Source organism: Agrilus planipennis, unplaced genomic scaffold (genome assembly GCF_000699045.2).
Source record: "Agrilus planipennis isolate EAB-ADULT unplaced genomic scaffold, Apla_2.0 scaffold101, whole genome shotgun sequence".
NCBI lineage: Eukaryota > Metazoa > Arthropoda > Insecta > Coleoptera > Buprestidae > Agrilus > Agrilus planipennis.
The window spans coordinates 537,248-557,517 of NW_020438899.1; the positions used below are offsets into that span (position 1 = coordinate 537,248).

Below are 20,270 nucleotides of genomic sequence, written 5' to 3' on the forward strand. Positions count from 1 at the left end.
AAGATCGAAATCGCGATCCGCGTCTGGCAGTTTCGACAGAATACAGACCACTTCGAATTATTTTATTCGATTAAGCTAACGTGCCTATCACGTTGAGGTTGGCTACGCCAGGATTCGTTTTCAGCAAGTAGATAACCACACAAGTGGACCTTGTTGAAAAATACGTAATCCTAAAATGTAGCATCGTGCTACAGATGGCGTTAACTGTGCCGTTTGTAGTATTTTCTGATAACAGTTATTAATATACAGTCTTAACTAATTTTTCAAATTTAGTCAACTAGTCTTTTGGCTATCTCAGTTTTTTGAATTATTTTTAATCCTACATAAATTTAAAATAATTTTGCCAACTTTCCCCCCTCTTTCGGCGTCAAGATTTCAAAATTTCGAAAACTCATACATAGTCATGTCTTACAACTTCATCTAAAGAATATGAAGATATATTTATGTGCTTTCTTAATGGAACTGTTATAAATAATTTTCGTTAACGATTGCAAAATATTGAACTTCAAGAATTCTTTTTCTCAAAATATAGTCCTAATGAAGAGCTTTTACTGTAGAAGATATTGTGATGTGGTAATAAATGCCTATAATCCCAAACTGTTAGAAAACGATTCGAAAAATATCACTTATTAAATGAACCTAAATAAGCTAAAGAAACTATGAATTCCATTTCTTTCTCTTATTATACTGTGTAAAAGATCAGAAACAAAATGGGGTTGTAAATATTTTGATAAGTATAAAATGATTGATGCTAATTTTACATCAATATTTACAACCCTATTTTCGCTCTGATTTTTCACGCTAAACAAACTATTTTGGTATCAGTGTCTTTTTTCCAATTAAAACGGGTGACAAAGGTAAATAAGGAAGCATATAGAAGAATTATTTGTTGCTGAACCGAAAAAACTATAACATAAAGATAGAAAAGCTATATCGCTATTTCGCAATCACTTGAGTTGTACAGCTATCAACATCCTCAGCAAAGACTTCTACACCTGCGAACCATCCTTAATGCCGTACAGGGATTGCGAGAAACCGGCAATCTACACCCTACATTTGAGGGTTTTAAGCGTCGGCGTCCGAAACATATCGCCGCTGCAAAAGACGAAATCGTGGAGTTCATAGAAGACAACTCCCAAAATAGTACGCGGAAAATAGCAAGGTTCGTTGGTTCCTCTCATATGACAAAAGTGGCGAATTTTAAAAAAACAGTTGCTGCATCCTTATCATTTGCAACGAACCTTACTTGAAACTGATTTTCAGGCGCGAGTTAATCTTTGTCACTACTGTAGAGTCCTATTTTTTTTATATGGTGTTGTTTACAGACATTTGCTTTACGCTGGATGGAATTTTGAATTTATTTTCACAATAATCACTATTGGTGCGACACAAATTCGCATGTCGTACATACTTCGCAATTTCGGTAGATGTGTATTAGGAAACTTTTGGAAACTTATTTGACTTCTTTAGTAAGTTTACAAATTTGCCTTAATAAAATTACAATTATCTGGATGGTGATTATTGACTGATTAATGCTTACGTAACTACATTTTTTCTTTCTTTTGTGTTTGTCCATTTACCTAGTACTACCTACAGTGTACTTATTTGATTTACTTAGTCTAAACATCATAAATTAAATGTACTAAATTGTTTACGATGAGTTGTTAATCGGCAATTCTCCATCTATACAGCTGTAGAGTTTTTATAACACTAGACCTCTACTTTCTTAAAAAAAACATTTGCCCTTAATCACGCTATTAAACTCACTATGTGATTGTTTATGGCATCTAATTTACACCCTCCAAAGCTAGGCACTTATTTTTGTTATACCCTGCATAAAAAATGTTTTTTCGTTGTTTTTGTAATTGCAATGTTTTTCGACAAAGATAGTTTTCTGCATTTTGGGATACCGTGATGTAAAATTTTAGACATAAGATAAAATCAAGATATCATTTTTTTTAAAGATTTAAAGCTGCAAATGTCTGTAGCTTCTTGAAGAATTAAGCTATATGTATTACTTATTAATATCCTATTTTCTGTATAAATTTCTCATTTTCTAAACACTTTCTCGCACAATTACTACTATTATTTAACCAATTGCTGTCTAATTAATACTTTTATTTCGAATTAGCTATTAATTCACCACTATATGAACACTTTGTCACTTCTTCGCTTTGCATCGCCTCGAACACGCTCTCGTACTAATGATGACTCGATCTCGCGACAACTATTTGTAGAAGCTGGCCGTGTTCCTAGAATGATCCAGTATATGCCGTGTAGAATCCTGGTCTTCTTTGCTAATTTGTTTGTTGGGTTGCCTACATACATGTGACACATTTTTACCCGAGGTCCCTTCTAAAATCGATAAACAAAGTCGTTGGTACGAAGAGTAACGATGCATGGACCATCCCAAACCTTTTGTAGTTTCGGGCAACGTCCCTTCCGCCTTGCTGGATTATATAGCCATACTCTCTCATCTTCATTAAAGCCAGCTCGTCAATCGTATTTGGTCTTCATGTGGTCACTTTCAAATCGCAACTTCGTGCGCACAGCACTATGGATAGCTTCTAGTCGTGCATGTATTCGTCTGTAGGTACTGGAGAGCCTTTAGGACGACCAAACATCATGCCCGCTGGCAACCTGAGTTCTTTCCTGAATAAAATAATCGCCAGTGTTGTTCCAGTTCAATAAATCAAGGGGAATAGTGGTATGTGTTGGTTCCAGTCAGTTTGGTATTCTTTGATTCTTCTTCCTAAATTGGTCTCCGGAGTAGCGTTAAATCGTTGGACTATTCTATCGGACTGTGGATGTAAGGACGTAGTCCTCGTTTTAGTAATGCCTATTGGTTCAGTGATGTTCTTGAACAAAGCCGACTCGAAGTTTCTGCCCTGGTGGGATTGCAATTCTTATCGTACTCCATATCGACTAACCAGTCGTTGACAAGCTTCTCAAAAACGATGTGCGCTTCCTGGTTCGCATTTGGTTCGGGTCACTTGCTGAAGTATTCCATGACTACCAGTATCTATTAGTTACCGGAGTTTGTCATTAAGAATGGTCCTGTCACGTAGACTGCGATTCTCTCAGCTGGCACCCCACGTTGTACTGTTGAATTCGTTCGCGACTCCTTGTATTCGGTGCTTTACTGGCAGCACATGTCAGGCATTTCCTGCACCGGTCTTTCACATCGCTTCAACTTCATGCCCAATAAAATCGCTCGCGTACCTTCCCTAGAGTCTTCGTAACGCCGAAATGCTCGTCGCTGTAGACTGCTTTTAGATTTCTGAAATTCCTTTCTTCGGAAGTACCAATTGGAGCTAGTTTCTGGTTCCATCAGGGAAGTTGTTTTACTAAAGTAGTTTGCATCTGCCCACGAATAACGTGAGGTTCCGGCTTATTTCTATCTCATTACCAGGCCAATGTGTTGGTCCCTCTTTTGGACTTCGATTAATGCCTTTTCCTCCCAGGATTCTGGGGCTAATCGGAGGTTAGATTATAACAGACCGATGCTAGTTCTTCTTTCTTCTCTGCAGATGAACAATGTTTGCAGTCTCCATGACAGTTGCCGAATTGTTTACCTGGGCGATATTCAATGTCAAATTTATATTCTTAAAGTCGTTGTAACTATCATGGATTCTTGAATTGCAGTAGCTACTTCAGCGAGGCATGATCCGTTATTAAGCAACTTCCGTCTCTCTCGACGGGGACTTCAGTCACGTTTCGAAGGTGGTTGTCGAATTGTTCTTCCTAGTATGATGATGTCGTCTAGGTAAACCAAACACATTTTTCTATTTACTCCTTGCAATACGGTTTCCATGAGTCTTTCGAATGTAACCGGTGCATTGCACAACCCAAAAGGCATCACATTGAACTGCCATAATCCATTTCCAGTTGTAGGGACAGCCTTCTCCTTATCCTGAGGATGCATATCTACTTGCCAGTATGCACCTTTGAAATCGACTGTCTAGTGTCTCGTCAATTAGGGGTAATGCGTAGCTGTCGTTATGCGCCACATCGTTTAGCATCCTGTGGTCCACACAAAATCTCGTGGAACAATCTTTCTTGCATACCAGCACTATAGGGGAGGCCTAAGAATTTTGAGATGATTCTAGAACCCCTTGTTTATGCTTGCCTTTTATAAAGTTATTGACTTCCTCTTGCATCTCCCAAGGAACTCTTCTAGGTGATTGTTTGATGGGCCTTGCCGTTGCAGTGTTGATGCAGTGATATGTTAAGTTAACCTACCAGTTTTGATCAGATAGGGCGAAGACATATTGAAAGAGGGCAAAAAAGTCCTTCCACCTTACTTTCTTACTTGACCTTCACTAGTTCTGGTAAAGTTGCATGAAGTGATGTCGGTTTTGTCTCGGGTCCTTCTTCATAATCACAGTGGTGGATTTCAGCTGCTGGTTCAAACCCAACTCTGCGTCTTTGCAGTCATTCAAATTGGCTACGATGTTCTAATACGAACTTGCATACCATCAATAATGCTTTTTGTGTCAAGTCTTGATTGTCCTGTCCGACTATCCCCACCAATCCGCCGATGTAATAGCCCATTCTCTCTTCTACGGCCACTTTGTAGGCAACAAGATTAATGTTACCATTTCTCCTCTACTGATGCGCACTGTAGAAGTGCTCAGATTTAAGTCGATTCCATGTTGTTAAAGAAGGTCCAATTCAATGATGACATACCCAACGTTGCATTCCCCATGGATTGTTGAAGTTTCTCCGGTAGCTGTAGTTAAAATCAGTCTTCTGACCGAAGGTCGAATTTTCCATTGCGAACGATGATGTTGGATGACCCTGTATCGATAACCATTCTAACATTACGCTGACTTAGAGAGCTTTCCATGAATAATGAGTTAGCGCCGTACAGTCTAGAAATGATTACTTCTTCAGAGGCTTGGTGAAAATGAGACAACTTGCGCCCTCAGTTTTCTAACTGCCGTTTTTAATTTGAAGGGCACCCTCGAGTTAGGTGGCCCGCTCTTCCACAATTCCAGCACTTCAGAAGACCACTGTAATTGTTGCAGTCCCGAGCAAAATGACTAGTCTTTTCACATCCAACATTTGAGGTTCCGTTCTCCGGCGTTTCTAGCAGCGACTTTCTTTACATCGATTACGAATTTTCTGATGAGCGACACGACACTTTTTTTTGTAATTGGATTATCGTTAATTTCTGCTTGTCGTACCCTGGGATTTTGTGATATGTTAATATAAAGACTTGCTGTAGTTCACCGTCCCTGACTCCGTCGATAAATGTTTGTACAGCCAGTTGGTCTATGAAATCAGTAGGGGCAGATGGATATGCTAATCCTTCGAGGATTGACTACGGCTTCTAAGTTGCGTTTGATGTACTTCATGTAAATGTTTATAGCCGTACCTGATTTCTAGGCGGTTAACGAAATAATGGATGTCATGCTGTTGAGACTCGAACATTCCTTACAGTAAATCCAGCGCCTGCCCTCGTAAAGAAATGATTAGTGCTGTTGCTTTCTCTGAATTGGCCCAGGAATTTACTTCTATGGCTGATCCAAACTGCCTCAGGTAAACGGACTTCCCATCAAATGTTGGACANTTGTTAATTTTAGTCTGTGATGATTAAATATACCGAAATATTACACAAAAAATATTAGATTATAGTTTCTTTCTTCCATCCTGGAAAAAACATTCATTTTTAAGCTCGATTTATTACCTACTCTATTATTACCCATTAAGTTTTTTCTTAGAAAGGGACTTCTGCAACCAATGGCGTATTTAGAGACAACTAAATCTGGTCGATCCACCATCAAAATTTCTTCGTGTGCTTGCCATATAAAATACATATTACTTATAAAATCTAGCAATACAATTGTTACAAAAATCATTTAGGTATATGAAAGCAATTTATTTAAAATATTTCTTTGTCACTGCAGTGATGTATCAATCAAACCTGAAAACTTTGTAATTCTCCTAAGATTGCTTTCTATGGAAAGTGCAGTTAACGAATTTAGTCCCGTTTGGACCATAAAACTGCAGAGGTAGGTTTTATATTAATAAGTACTGAAAATAATCTGTTATCCGTGTAAATAGACCCAAGCAAACAAAATATACGCAATGGTATATTTATATGGGGATGGATGTATATCTTCGGCGGCTTTTTTTATTAATTTTTAACTTAATTGGAGGGCTGCGTTAGGAGCCACATCTACCCAAAATTGTAGGCACTCATTTATGGAATTAGCCGGATTAGCATTATTTAAATTAGTTTTGTATAATGGACCTATTTTATGCTTCTACAATTACATACTAAACCTCACAACTTCCTTTTTTACTGAATTCGACTATAGAGGGCAGAAGCCGGCACGTTCAGATGAAAACGCAATTTGACTTATTAAAGCGCGTTATTTTTTTACATTAAAATTTGTCGCCTTTACAATTCTGCTTTTCTGGGCTATTGCTCGTTTAGCCCAACGCCACTGACAATGACTGAAAAATTTTGGACAAAATGGATATGTTTAATCTGCCGCAAGTTTTTGTATTTGATTGTGACGTAATCACAAAAAGTTTTCTACAAATTAACGAAAAATCTTAATTGCAACCGAATACTGGTATTTGTAAGCCTTTAGCACTAAATATAGCAAAATCTCCACAATGTTCTGTAGCAAAATTCTAGTAGTACACAACGCTAGCTACATTATTCTATTACAGACTCTTGTTTGACAGTTCAGTCAAGTCAAAATAATAATTAATAAGAAGACAGTTATGTTTTACACCCTTCTTAAAATAAGATCATAAATATTTTTTAATTTCAGTTATGATTATAAGGCTAACGAGATTAACAACATGCGACTATTAGCCAAGCCATAAACCAATAAGCAAATGTTCCGGTTTAAAGGGGTTTACATCATCTGTGTTTTTATATGAGTTGTACCTTGCTAATTAAGGTTAGTAGGAGATTTGATATACCTAATAGCTCAATAACTTTGTGCTATAAATTTACCTTCCTTGATTATTATTTAAATAAAAGTCATCGTGAAATATTTTCTGTTGGAATTGTTGACCTTTTAAATCTAATACGTAAATGGGCAATTTGAGTATTCACCCTGGGCGGGGGGGTGTTCATTATCATTGTATCCATTGGACTGAACACCTCTCGTTGTTGCGCCCAAGTGAAGTAATACGTTTACGTACCTATACATGTTTGGTAATTGTTCACTTTGAAATTTTGGATGATACCCATCTATGCTGTAAGCCTAGCGAGCAGATCGAATGAATATGACATCAACTTTGCTATTCTAAATGGAACACGCTAGTGTCCGACCGAAACTGGTTTTTACGACCGAAACCGAATCGGAAACCAAATTTCGGCAACGGTCTCAGTTTCGGCCGAAACCGAAACTTCCTTATAAGAATCATGTTTTGAGAGAAAAATAAAGAAAACGTTATTATAATCAGTCAGTTTTATTTTTTTATCTTTAAATCACATAGCTCTGCAGTGTTTGACATTTTCACTTATTGATAATCAAATCAAAATCAACATAACAACCCCTCATTTAAGGAAATACTTTAAACACGAATCAGTCACAACATGATTATGCACCTAGACGCGGCGAAATGTCTACTAATCTACTTCGCTTGGATGGAATTTAACGTGCCGAACATGACCGAGCAGATCGCGAGAACTCCCGAACGCAGTTTCGGTTTCGGTCGAAGTTTCGGCAGGTTTGCCGCCGAAACCGAAACTAAACCGAAACTCGTTTTTTTGCGGAAACTCGACCGAAACCGAACTTTCGGTCGGACACTAGAACACGCTGTATATTATGACGGTTTTAAATTCTATTTATGATTTTAGGTAGTTTTTCATAAGGCTTTCCTATTTCTAAAATTTACCGTTTAAGATATTCACTTTTCAAAAACAAAAATGTAGTTTATAGTAGTATGTAGCGGAAAAGCATGTATCTTTTACAGTAAGAAAGCTGGTGCAACAATATTCACAGTAGAGGTAACCATACCGTCATGCTTCCTGCCGATATTTTCAAATTGGGTTAATTATATACAGGGTGTTAGATATTTAATGGCAGATTTGGTTAACTTCAAACAATATTAAGTCCATTTTTTCAAATGTAACACCCTGTATTTATTATCATAGCCTTATGTAGAATTTTATTCTTTTTCGGTTCACTATACTATACCCATCTCCACTAATTTTCAAATTATTTACTGTTTTTTGTGCAACAAGCTAATTGTTGTCATTGAAACACCCATGTTAACAATGCAGTAATTAAATAATTTGGTTTTCTTATTATAATGATTCTGCCTATCTACCTATATTAATCTGACCATCACTAAATCTTGGTAAAGGCCGGGAATAATATTCTACATTTTTCCTAAATATATTTTTTTTTTTAATCAGGTTTGTTTTCTATTTATAGGAAATACAAAAAAATATCAAAAAAATAAAAATAAAAATATTTACATCTTATCCTAAATGTGTAAATCATTATCATTCAATGCACATACATCGCGGCCCATTAGCTCAGTTGGTTAGAGCGTCGTGCTAATAACGCGAAGGTCGTGGGTTCGATCCCCCCATGGGCCAAATCTTTTTACGATTAACAGGAATTCATTAATTTTTATAATTTCTGAAACTGACTACCTTCAATACGTAAGTGATTAGGTTGATTTCTTATTACGTAGTACACAGCTTACATTTCGTTATTTTTGTTTAAAGTCACTGTCACTAGAACTGGTCAACTGTTTATAGGCTGGGTAAGTAACCCGTTTTAACATAAAAGCACTTTAAGCAATGATAAATAGACCTTGATGAAGAGATTATTGATTGTAGTTTTTATCATTCATTGAAGATTGCGTTTATTATTAATACTTTCAATAAATCAATTTATCAACATTAGAAAGTTTTCATGTTATTCAAGTTGGTGTAAAAATATTCGAAAATGATTTTCAAGGATTTATGGTTTCTATTAAAATAAAAACTCCTAGTTCGACTAGTACAAAAAAAAAGAAAATATTTATAACTAACGTAACAACATCCGTGCATTTTAGAACTAACTATTTAATTAATAAACGTTGTACAAATTTCTTTGCTTTCCAAAGAAAAGATTTGCAATAATGGTGCCTGTTCAAGTCGAGAAGTAGGGTAATTTTTACATTTTTTTCAGCTTAATGCGGGCAGATCTGTAGTAACTGTTGTTGAAACCTAATTTATTATGCTCTAAAACCAACTCTTAATGTAGAATGAACCATTCGAAAAACAATTAAACAAACACAAAGAAGAATGCTTGTTTCAAAAATTTCATATTAATTCTGTTTACGTAGATTTAAAAGTTAAAAAAAAAATCCAAAGTTCAATATTTATCAATATACTGGTTGGACACGTACCTCCACCCTTTCCTACCCTGACCTAAACTTCGTATTTCCCTAAAACTAGAGCAACCCACATTCTTAACTATTTGCGAACAGTAATCCAATCTGTGTCTACTTCTACCCCTCCTAACTCCTGTTTCTGCCGCTAATATGTCTCTGACTAGACCTTCATGCCTGAGATGTCCTACCAACCTATCTTGCCTATTTTTTATTGACTTCCACAGAGTCCTCTATTCTCCTATTCCTTCTAATACCTCTTTATTTCTAACTTTTTCTATTCACGTTATCCTCATCATTCGCTTATAACACCACATTTCACATCTAACCCTTTCTTTTCCGCCATACCCACTGCCCATGATCCGCACCCGTACAACGCCACGCTCCAAATATACACCTTTAGCAACCTTTTTTCAATTTCATGATTCAAAACCTTCATAGAAGCTATTACCGCTATATCATCTATCTGCAAGTCTAAGCATACTCTTCTTTTGCCCCTGTATATCTATCCTTACTGTACTGTCTTGTACTGATGTTGATCGCGTCTTGGATGTAGGTATAGATTAAAAAGTACCGATGACAGTGTGCATCTCTGTCTGACTCCCTTCCTAATATTTACTTCTCTACGTTGCAGCCCTAGTTCTATAACTACATGTTGCTCTTTATACATACTATGTATCACTCTTTATCTTTGTAACTCATTCCTACATTTTTAAGTATATTTAATATCTTGCCCCATTTAACATTGTCAAAAGCTTTTTCTAAATCTACAACTTCTATGTACGCACTCTTTCCTTTTTCTATCGTTACCTGTACAGAATGGCCTCCGGCGTTCCTCTATTCCTTCTAAACCCAAATTGATCTTATACTAATAGTTCTTCCGCCCTTTTTTCCATCCTCTGTATAATTCTAGTTAATATTTTTGACGCATGGGAAGTTAAGCTAATTGTTCTAAATGTCTCGCCCCTCTTTTTAGGTAATGTTACTACTATGTTCCGTTTATAATCCTCTGGGACTTTCCTCGTCTCGTAAATGTAACTAATAGTGTTAGAAAACTAGCAATAAGGTTAAAATAACAAAAAACGAATGACCCCAGAAACATTGTACGGAATAAATATGGATTTGTAATTGTTTTAAATTAAATATTATATTGATCTTAAAACTTATTCTCCCATAACAACGTGAATGTAAACAAATACTTCTACAATTCCAACTTCTAATTTGTCGGCTTTTAGATGTCACTGTCAGCGGTATTTACTAGGTAAGTACAGAGCCAGTATAAGTAGCACTTACAGTGACATCTACAGGCAAACAAAAATTTCGTCTTCAGCCATAGTACTATAGCAATAACGGTTATTCGACTCTGTTATACGGAATAGCTTCCAGGAGATTTATTGGCTCAAATGAATGGTCGGCCAGCACAACGCTAGCCCGGGTTCTATTTGCGGCCGATACTATTTCTTATTCGACAGAGATCTTAGAATTATATGGTTATAATAGCAGAAGATAGCACTAGGTAGATAGCCGTTGATGCCGCAATAAGCTTGTTCACTCTGCCAGATGTAACTAAAGGTATTGACCAGACTTCATTAACATGATTAATGAATAAAAAGATTAAAAATGTTCCGATGGATACATCCTGGCTTAATAAAGTATAGATCAATTCAACAAAATTGGATATTTAGTAGGGGGCTCGCAAAAATCATAATTTACCGAGTCAATAGCATTTATCTAGTAGTCTGGCAAAACTCCATTTATGAGGTTGCCCAGCCTAAGGAGTCGTACGCAGGGCAGAAATTTATTTAAAGAAATATACGGGATTCACATATTATCACACACTAGTTTAACATGTTTTTTAACCAAGACTACAATATAAACGTAATGAAGTGGTTTTGGTCTTGAAAAGAGCTTCTCACGGCGGATTTCGCGGATGTGCACGTATGGTACAGCTTTGCCGCTGAAAAATGTTCAAAATAACTTCTTCCGGCAGAAACACAGGTTTCACATCAACGATTGTGGAACTCGCTCAACAATTTCGAGACTATTACGGACTACAAAAACTATTAGCTTATGATCGTGTAGTTCTTCTAAAGTAAGAAGACGTAGAAAACACAAATCTTTCAGGTGACCTCCATATGATAAAAGTGTAACATACTGTAATCTGGAGAACACGCTGGCAACACGACTGATCCCTCTCTGCTAATACAACGATTCCCATAAGAATTAATTAGGTGTTTTCCCTAGTAACAAGAATAATTGTAAGATTGGTTGGGCCAGTGTCATACATAAACCATGTCAGACGATATTTTGTAATTGACATACAACTTCAATTACAACAAGTAAGAATTTTTGGACTAATGTCCATAGGATCTCTTTTGACCTTTTTGTTTCATAATAGCTTTGATGAAGTTTGACCAAGCCTTTAGTGTACAACTTGTTTTGTGTGATGTTTGTCTCGTGGCAGAAAATTATGTTATGTCCATAACGTTATATGCATATGTATTCTCAGAGTAAATTTTAAGCATATTACTATACAGAATCAGGACAACCTAAACTCCCTTTATGAAATATGCTCCCAATATTGCAATNATGGAACTGTTATAAATAATTTTCGTTAACGATTGCAAAATATTGAACTTCAAGAATTCTTTTTCTCAAAATATAGTCCTAATGAAGAGCTTTTACTGTAGAAGATATTGTGATGTGGTAATAAATGCCTATAATCCCAAACTGTTAGAAAACGATTCGAAAAATATCACTTATTAAATGAACCTAAATAAGCTAAAGAAACTATGAATTCCATTTCTTTCTCTTATTATACTGTGTAAAAGATCAGAAACAAAATGGGGTTGTAAATATTTTGATAAGTATAAAATGATTGATGCTAATTTTACATCAATATTTACAACCCTATTTTCGCTCTGATTTTTCACGCTAAACAAACTATTTTGGTATCAGTGTCTTTTTTCCAATTAAAACGGGTGACAAAGGTAAATAAGGAAGCATATAGAAGAATTATTTGTTGCTGAACCGAAAAAACTATAACATAAAGATAGAAAAGCTATATCGCTATTTCGCAATCACTTGAGTTGTACAGCTATCAACATCCTCAGCAAAGACTTCTACACCTGCGAACCATCCTTAATGCCGTACAGGGATTGCGAGAAACCGGCAATCTACACCCTACATTTGAGGGTTTTAAGCGTCGGCGTCCGAAACATATCGCCGCTGCAAAAGACGAAATCGTGGAGTTCATAGAAGACAACTCCCAAAATAGTACGCGGAAAATAGCAAGGTTCGTTGGTTCCTCTCATATGACAAAAGTGGCGAATTTTAAAAAAACAGTTGCTGCATCCTTATCATTTGCAACGAACCTTACTTGAAACTGATTTTCAGGCGCGAGTTAATCTTTGTCACTACTGTAGAGTCCTATTTTTTTTATATGGTGTTGTTTACAGACATTTGCTTTACGCTGGATGGAATTTTGAATTTATTTTCACAATAATCACTATTGGTGCGACACAAATTCGCATGTCGTACATACTTCGCAATTTCGGTAGATGTGTATTAGGAAACTTTTGGAAACTTATTTGACTTCTTTAGTAAGTTTACAAATTTGCCTTAATAAAATTACAATTATCTGGATGGTGATTATTGACTGATTAATGCTTACGTAACTACATTTTTTCTTTCTTTTGTGTTTGTCCATTTACCTAGTACTACCTACAGTGTACTTATTTGATTTACTTAGTCTAAACATCATAAATTAAATGTACTAAATTGTTTACGATGAGTTGTTAATCGGCAATTCTCCATCTATACAGCTGTAGAGTTTTTATAACACTAGACCTCTACTTTCTTAAAAAAAACATTTGCCCTTAATCACGCTATTAAACTCACTATGTGATTGTTTATGGCATCTAATTTACACCCTCCAAAGCTAGGCACTTATTTTTGTTATACCCTGCATAAAAAATGTTTTTTCGTTGTTTTTGTAATTGCAATGTTTTTCGACAAAGATAGTTTTCTGCATTTTGGGATACCGTGATGTAAAATTTTAGACATAAGATAAAATCAAGATATCATTTTTTTTAAAGATTTAAAGCTGCAAATGTCTGTAGCTTCTTGAAGAATTAAGCTATATGTATTACTTATTAATATCCTATTTTCTGTATAAATTTCTCATTTTCTAAACACTTTCTCGCACAATTACTACTATTATTTAACCAATTGCTGTCTAATTAATACTTTTATTTCGAATTAGCTATTAATTCACCACTATATGAACACTTTGTCACTTCTTCGCTTTGCATCGCCTCGAACACGCTCTCGTACTAATGATGACTCGATCTCGCGACAACTATTTGTAGAAGCTGGCCGTGTTCCTAGAATGATCCAGTATATGCCGTGTAGAATCCTGGTCTTCTTTGCTAATTTGTTTGTTGGGTTGCCTACATACATGTGACACATTTTTACCCGAGGTCCCTTCTAAAATCGATAAACAAAGTCGTTGGTACGAAGAGTAACGATGCATGGACCATCCCAAACCTTTTGTAGTTTCGGGCAACGTCCCTTCCGCCTTGCTGGATTATATAGCCATACTCTCTCATCTTCATTAAAGCCAGCTCGTCAATCGTATTTGGTCTTCATGTGGTCACTTTCAAATCGCAACTTCGTGCGCACAGCACTATGGATAGCTTCTAGTCGTGCATGTATTCGTCTGTAGGTACTGGAGAGCCTTTAGGACGACCAAACATCATGCCCGCTGGCAACCTGAGTTCTTTCCTGAATAAAATAATCGCCAGTGTTGTTCCAGTTCAATAAATCAAGGGGAATAGTGGTATGTGTTGGTTCCAGTCAGTTTGGTATTCTTTGATTCTTCTTCCTAAATTGGTCTCCGGAGTAGCGTTAAATCGTTGGACTATTCTATCGGACTGTGGATGTAAGGACGTAGTCCTCGTTTTAGTAATGCCTATTGGTTCAGTGATGTTCTTGAACAAAGCCGACTCGAAGTTTCTGCCCTGGTGGGATTGCAATTCTTATCGTACTCCATATCGACTAACCAGTCGTTGACAAGCTTCTCAAAAACGATGTGCGCTTCCTGGTTCGCATTTGGTTCGGGTCACTTGCTGAAGTATTCCATGACTACCAGTATCTATTAGTTACCGGAGTTTGTCATTAAGAATGGTCCTGTCACGTAGACTGCGATTCTCTCAGCTGGCACCCCACGTTGTACTGTTGAATTCGTTCGCGACTCCTTGTATTCGGTGCTTTACTGGCAGCACATGTCAGGCATTTCCTGCACCGGTCTTTCACATCGCTTCAACTTCATGCCCAATAAAATCGCTCGCGTACCTTCCCTAGAGTCTTCGTAACGCCGAAATGCTCGTCGCTGTAGACTGCTTTTAGATTTCTGAAATTCCTTTCTTCGGAAGTACCAATTGGAGCTAGTTTCTGGTTCCATCAGGGAAGTTGTTTTACTAAAGTAGTTTGCATCTGCCCACGAATAACGTGAGGTTCCGGCTTATTTCTATCTCATTACCAGGCCAATGTGTTGGTCCCTCTTTTGGACTTCGATTAATGCCTTTTCCTCCCAGGATTCTGGGGCTAATCGGAGGTTAGATTATAACAGACCGATGCTAGTTCTTCTTTCTTCTCTGCAGATGAACAATGTTTGCAGTCTCCATGACAGTTGCCGAATTGTTTACCTGGGCGATATTCAATGTCAAATTTATATTCTTAAAGTCGTTGTAACTATCATGGATTCTTGAATTGCAGTAGCTACTTCAGCGAGGCATGATCCGTTATTAAGCAACTTCCGTCTCTCTCGACGGGGACTTCAGTCACGTTTCGAAGGTGGTTGTCGAATTGTTCTTCCTAGTATGATGATGTCGTCTAGGTAAACCAAACACATTTTTCTATTTACTCCTTGCAATACGGTTTCCATGAGTCTTTCGAATGTAACCGGTGCATTGCACAACCCAAAAGGCATCACATTGAACTGCCATAATCCATTTCCAGTTGTAGGGACAGCCTTCTCCTTATCCTGAGGATGCATATCTACTTGCCAGTATGCACCTTTGAAATCGACTGTCTAGTGTCTCGTCAATTAGGGGTAATGCGTAGCTGTCGTTATGCGCCACATCGTTTAGCATCCTGTGGTCCACACAAAATCTCGTGGAACAATCTTTCTTGCATACCAGCACTATAGGGGAGGCCTAAGAATTTTGAGATGATTCTAGAACCCCTTGTTTATGCTTGCCTTTTATAAAGTTATTGACTTCCTCTTGCATCTCCCAAGGAACTCTTCTAGGTGATTGTTTGATGGGCCTTGCCGTTGCAGTGTTGATGCAGTGATATGTTAAGTTAACCTACCAGTTTTGATCAGATAGGGCGAAGACATATTGAAAGAGGGCAAAAAAGTCCTTCCACCTTACTTTCTTACTTGACCTTCACTAGTTCTGGTAAAGTTGCATGAAGTGATGTCGGTTTTGTCTCGGGTCCTTCTTCATAATCACAGTGGTGGATTTCAGCTGCTGGTTCAAACCCAACTCTGCGTCTTTGCAGTCATTCAAATTGGCTACGATGTTCTAATACGAACTTGCATACCATCAATAATGCTTTTTGTGTCAAGTCTTGATTGTCCTGTCCGACTATCCCCACCAATCCGCCGATGTAATAGCCCATTCTCTCTTCTACGGCCACTTTGTAGGCAACAAGATTAATGTTACCATTTCTCCTCTACTGATGCGCACTGTAGAAGTGCTCAGATTTAAGTCGATTCCATGTTGTTAAAGAAGGTCCAATTCAATGATGACATACCCAACGTTGCATTCCCCATGGATTGTTGAAGTTTCTCCGGTAGCTGTAGTTAAAATCAGTCTTCTGACCGAAGGTCGAATTTTCCATTGCGAACGATGATGTTGGATGACCCTGTATCGATAACCATTCTAACATTACGCTGACTTAGAGAGCTTTCCATGAATAATGAGTTAGCGCCGTACAGTCTAGAAATGATTACTTCTTCAGAGGCTTGGTGAAAATGAGACAACTTGCGCCCTCAGTTTTCTAACTGCCGTTTTTAATTTGAAGGGCACCCTCGAGTTAGGTGGCCCGCTCTTCCACAATTCCAGCACTTCAGAAGACCACTGTAATTGTTGCAGTCCCGAGCAAAATGACTAGTCTTTTCACATCCAACATTTGAGGTTCCGTTCTCCGGCGTTTCTAGCAGCGACTTTCTTTACATCGATTACGAATTTTCTGATGAGCGACACGACACTTTTTTTTGTAATTGGATTATCGTTAATTTCTGCTTGTCGTACCCTGGGATTTTGTGATATGTTAATATAAAGACTTGCTGTAGTTCACCGTCCCTGACTCCGTCGATAAATGTTTGTACAGCCAGTTGGTCTATGAAATCAGTAGGGGCAGATGGATATGCTAATCCTTCGAGGATTGACTACGGCTTCTAAGTTGCGTTTGATGTACTTCATGTAAATGTTTATAGCCGTACCTGATTTCTAGGCGGTTAACGAAATAATGGATGTCATGCTGTTGAGACTCGAACATTCCTTACAGTAAATCCAGCGCCTGCCCTCGTAAAGAAATGATTAGTGCTGTTGCTTTCTCTGAATTGGCCCAGGAATTTACTTCTATGGCTGATCCAAACTGCCTCAGGTAAACGGACTTCCCATCAAATGTTGGACATGTAATTCATAATCTGGAACCATCAGCCCTTGCAGAAGTGGGTAGTTTTAGCTTTTCAATTTCTTCTCTCATATGTTCTCCTATTTGTCCTATCTTCTTTTCAATCTTGATTTCCCTCTCTTCTATCTTATTTTGAATCTTAATTTCCCTTTCTTCTACCTTCTTTTCCAGCTCTATTTCCCCTTCATCTACCATCATTGTCATTAATGCTTTTATTTGTTTCTCCGAAGAAGGAAAAATCCTTCGGTAGTTCTAGTCGTAACAGGCGTGTAATATCTCGATTTCTTCTAGAAAGTTCAATGAAAATCTTCAATGTTAGTACCCTAATTAGTTCTCTTTTAATATAAAGGATTACGTGCCGTATTGGCTTTAATCGTTTAAGCCTAGACGTAGTTTAGTCTCATAGCTAGCTGTACTCTGAACTAACAATTAATTTTTTAAGAAGAACAATTTAAAAATAAAAAAATAAAAAAGGTAAAAAATTAAAAATACTACTCAAAAAAGAGGCAAAGGCAAAAAATTGGAAATAATTCCCTCCTAAACCCTGATTTGTTAAACCCCATTTGGTTTTAAAGATGCTTTCTTAAGTCGTTTATTAATGCTGAAAATAGTTTATTAATAAAAGGACATGTATTATACTCAGAATTTTTTTAATGCTATGAAACCATCAATGTGCTTGTTTCAATTGATGTAATATTTTTAATAGATTTTTAGTAATATATTGACTTTTTCGAAAAAGAAATTTTCACGTTTCATACCGCTCCCCCTTTTCATTCCATATAGGGTATATACTAATGGCGAGTTGAAAACTAAACATAAAACTATTCTTTACGTGTAATGATCAAAAGACGGCATTATCTTTTAAAAAAACACGATATGATATAAATAGGAAAATCCTTACAAATACCTCTTTTCATATAAATCACAAAATAATATAATTTCAGAGAAGCAGGTGATATTTTCAATGGCTGAAGAAATATTTCAAAACAAAAAAATAGAAAAGCACGTATATACGAATACAAATGTAGTCTAAAAATAACAAAAATACAAAAACAGCCTTAACAGAACAAGCATTTAATAACCACTTCAATTTTAACTTCAAAGAACCAGAAATTTTGGGCCAAGATCAAAATATCTTTAAATTATTCAAGTAGAACTATATTTTTATTTTTGTTAATTTTAGTCTGTGATGATTAAATATACCGAAATATTACACAAAAAATATTAGATTATAGTTTCTTTCTTCCATCCTGGAAAAAACATTCATTTTTAAGCTCGATTTATTACCTACTCTATTATTACCCATTAAGTTTTTTCTTAGAAAGGGACTTCTGCAACCAATGGCGTATTTAGAGACAACTAAATCTGGTCGATCCACCATCAAAATTTCTTCGTGTGCTTGCCATATAAAATACATATTACTTATAAAATCTAGCAATACAATTGTTACAAAAATCATTTAGGTATATGAAAGCAATTTATTTAAAATATTTCTTTGTCACTGCAGTGATGTATCAATCAAACCTGAAAACTTTGTAATTCTCCTAAGATTGCTTTCTATGGAAAGTGCAGTTAACGAATTTAGTCCCGTTTGGACCATAAAACTGCAGAGGTAGGTTTTATATTAATAAGTACTGAAAATAATCTGTTATCCGTGTAAATAGACCCAAGCAAACAAAATATACGCAATGGTATATTTATATGGGGATGGATGTATATCTTCGGCGGCTTTTTTTATTAATTTTTAACTTAATTGGAGGGCTGCGTTAGGAGCCACATCTACCCAAAATTGTAGGCACTCATTTATGGAATTAGCCGGATTAGCATTATTTAAATTAGTTTTGTATAATGGACCTATTTTATGCTTCTACAATTACATACTAAACCTCACAACTTCCTTTTTTACTGAATTCGACTATAGAGGGCAGAAGCCGGCACGTTCAGATGAAAACGCAATTTGACTTATTAAAGCGCGTTATTTTTTTACATTAAAATTTGTCGCCTTTACAATTCTGCTTTTCTGGGCTATTGCTCGTTTAGCCCAACGCCACTGACAATGACTGAAAAATTTTGGACAAAATGGATATGTTTAATCTGCCGCAAGTTTTTGTATTTGATTGTGACGTAATCACAAAAAGTTTTCTACAAATTAACGAAAAATCTTAATTGCAACCGAATACTGGTATTTGTAAGCCTTTAGCACTAAATATAGCAAAATCTCCACAATGTTCTGTAGCAAAATTCTAGTAGTACACAACGCTAGCTACATTATTCTATTACAGACTCTTGTTTGACAGTTCAGTCAAGTCAAAATAATAATTAATAAGAAGACAGTTATGTTTTACACCCTTCTTAAAATAAGATCATAAATATTTTTTAATTTCAGTTATGATTATAAGGCTAACGAGATTAACAACATGCGACTATTAGCCAAGCCATAAACCAATAAGCAAATGTTCCGGTTTAAAGGGGTTTACATCATCTGTGTTTTTATATGAGTTGTACCTTGCTAATTAAGGTTAGTAGGAGATTTGATATACCTAATAGCTCAATAACTTTGTGCTATAAATTTACCTTCCTTGATTATTATTTAAATAAAAGTCATCGTGAAATATTTTCTGTTGGAATTGTTGACCTTTTAAATCTAATACGTAAATGGGCAATTTGAGTATTCACCCTGGGCGGGGGGGTGTTCATTATCATTGTATCCATTGGACTGAACACCTCTCGTTGTTGCGCCCAAGTGAAGTAATACGTTTACGTACCTATACATGTTTGGTAATTGTTCACTTTGAAATTTTGGATGATACCCATCTATGCTGTAAGCCTAGCGAGCAGATCGAATGAATATGACATCAACTTTGCTATTCTAAATGGAACACGCTAGTGTCCGACCGAAACTGGTTTTTACGACCGAAACCGAATCGGAAACCAAATTTCGGCAACGGTCTCAGTTTCGGCCGAAACCGAAACTTCCTTATAAGAATCATGTTTTGAGAGAAAAATAAAGAAAACGTTATTATAATCAGTCAGTTTTATTTTTTTATCTTTAAATCACATAGCTCTGCAGTCTTTGACATTTTCACTTATTGATAATCAAATCAAAATCAACATAACAACCCCTCATTTAAGGAAATACTTTAATTGCGCCTTAAAAATACTTAAAATAGGTGAGATGTTTATTTGAGTAAGTATAGTAGACT

The 20,270-nt window shown here is 36.4% G+C and overlaps 1 protein-coding gene and 1 non-coding gene across 3 annotated transcripts in view; both read left to right on the forward strand.

Annotated features, from left to right (window-relative positions):
• Window positions 1–20,270, forward strand: part of LOC108735602 (protein NDRG3) — a 56,565-nt gene that overhangs the window by 4,616 nt on the left and 31,679 nt on the right. The window lies entirely within an intron of this gene.
• On the forward strand, window positions 8,505–8,578 carry Trnai-aau. Its single transcript has one exon. It is a non-coding gene; the product is annotated as a tRNA-Ile (tRNA).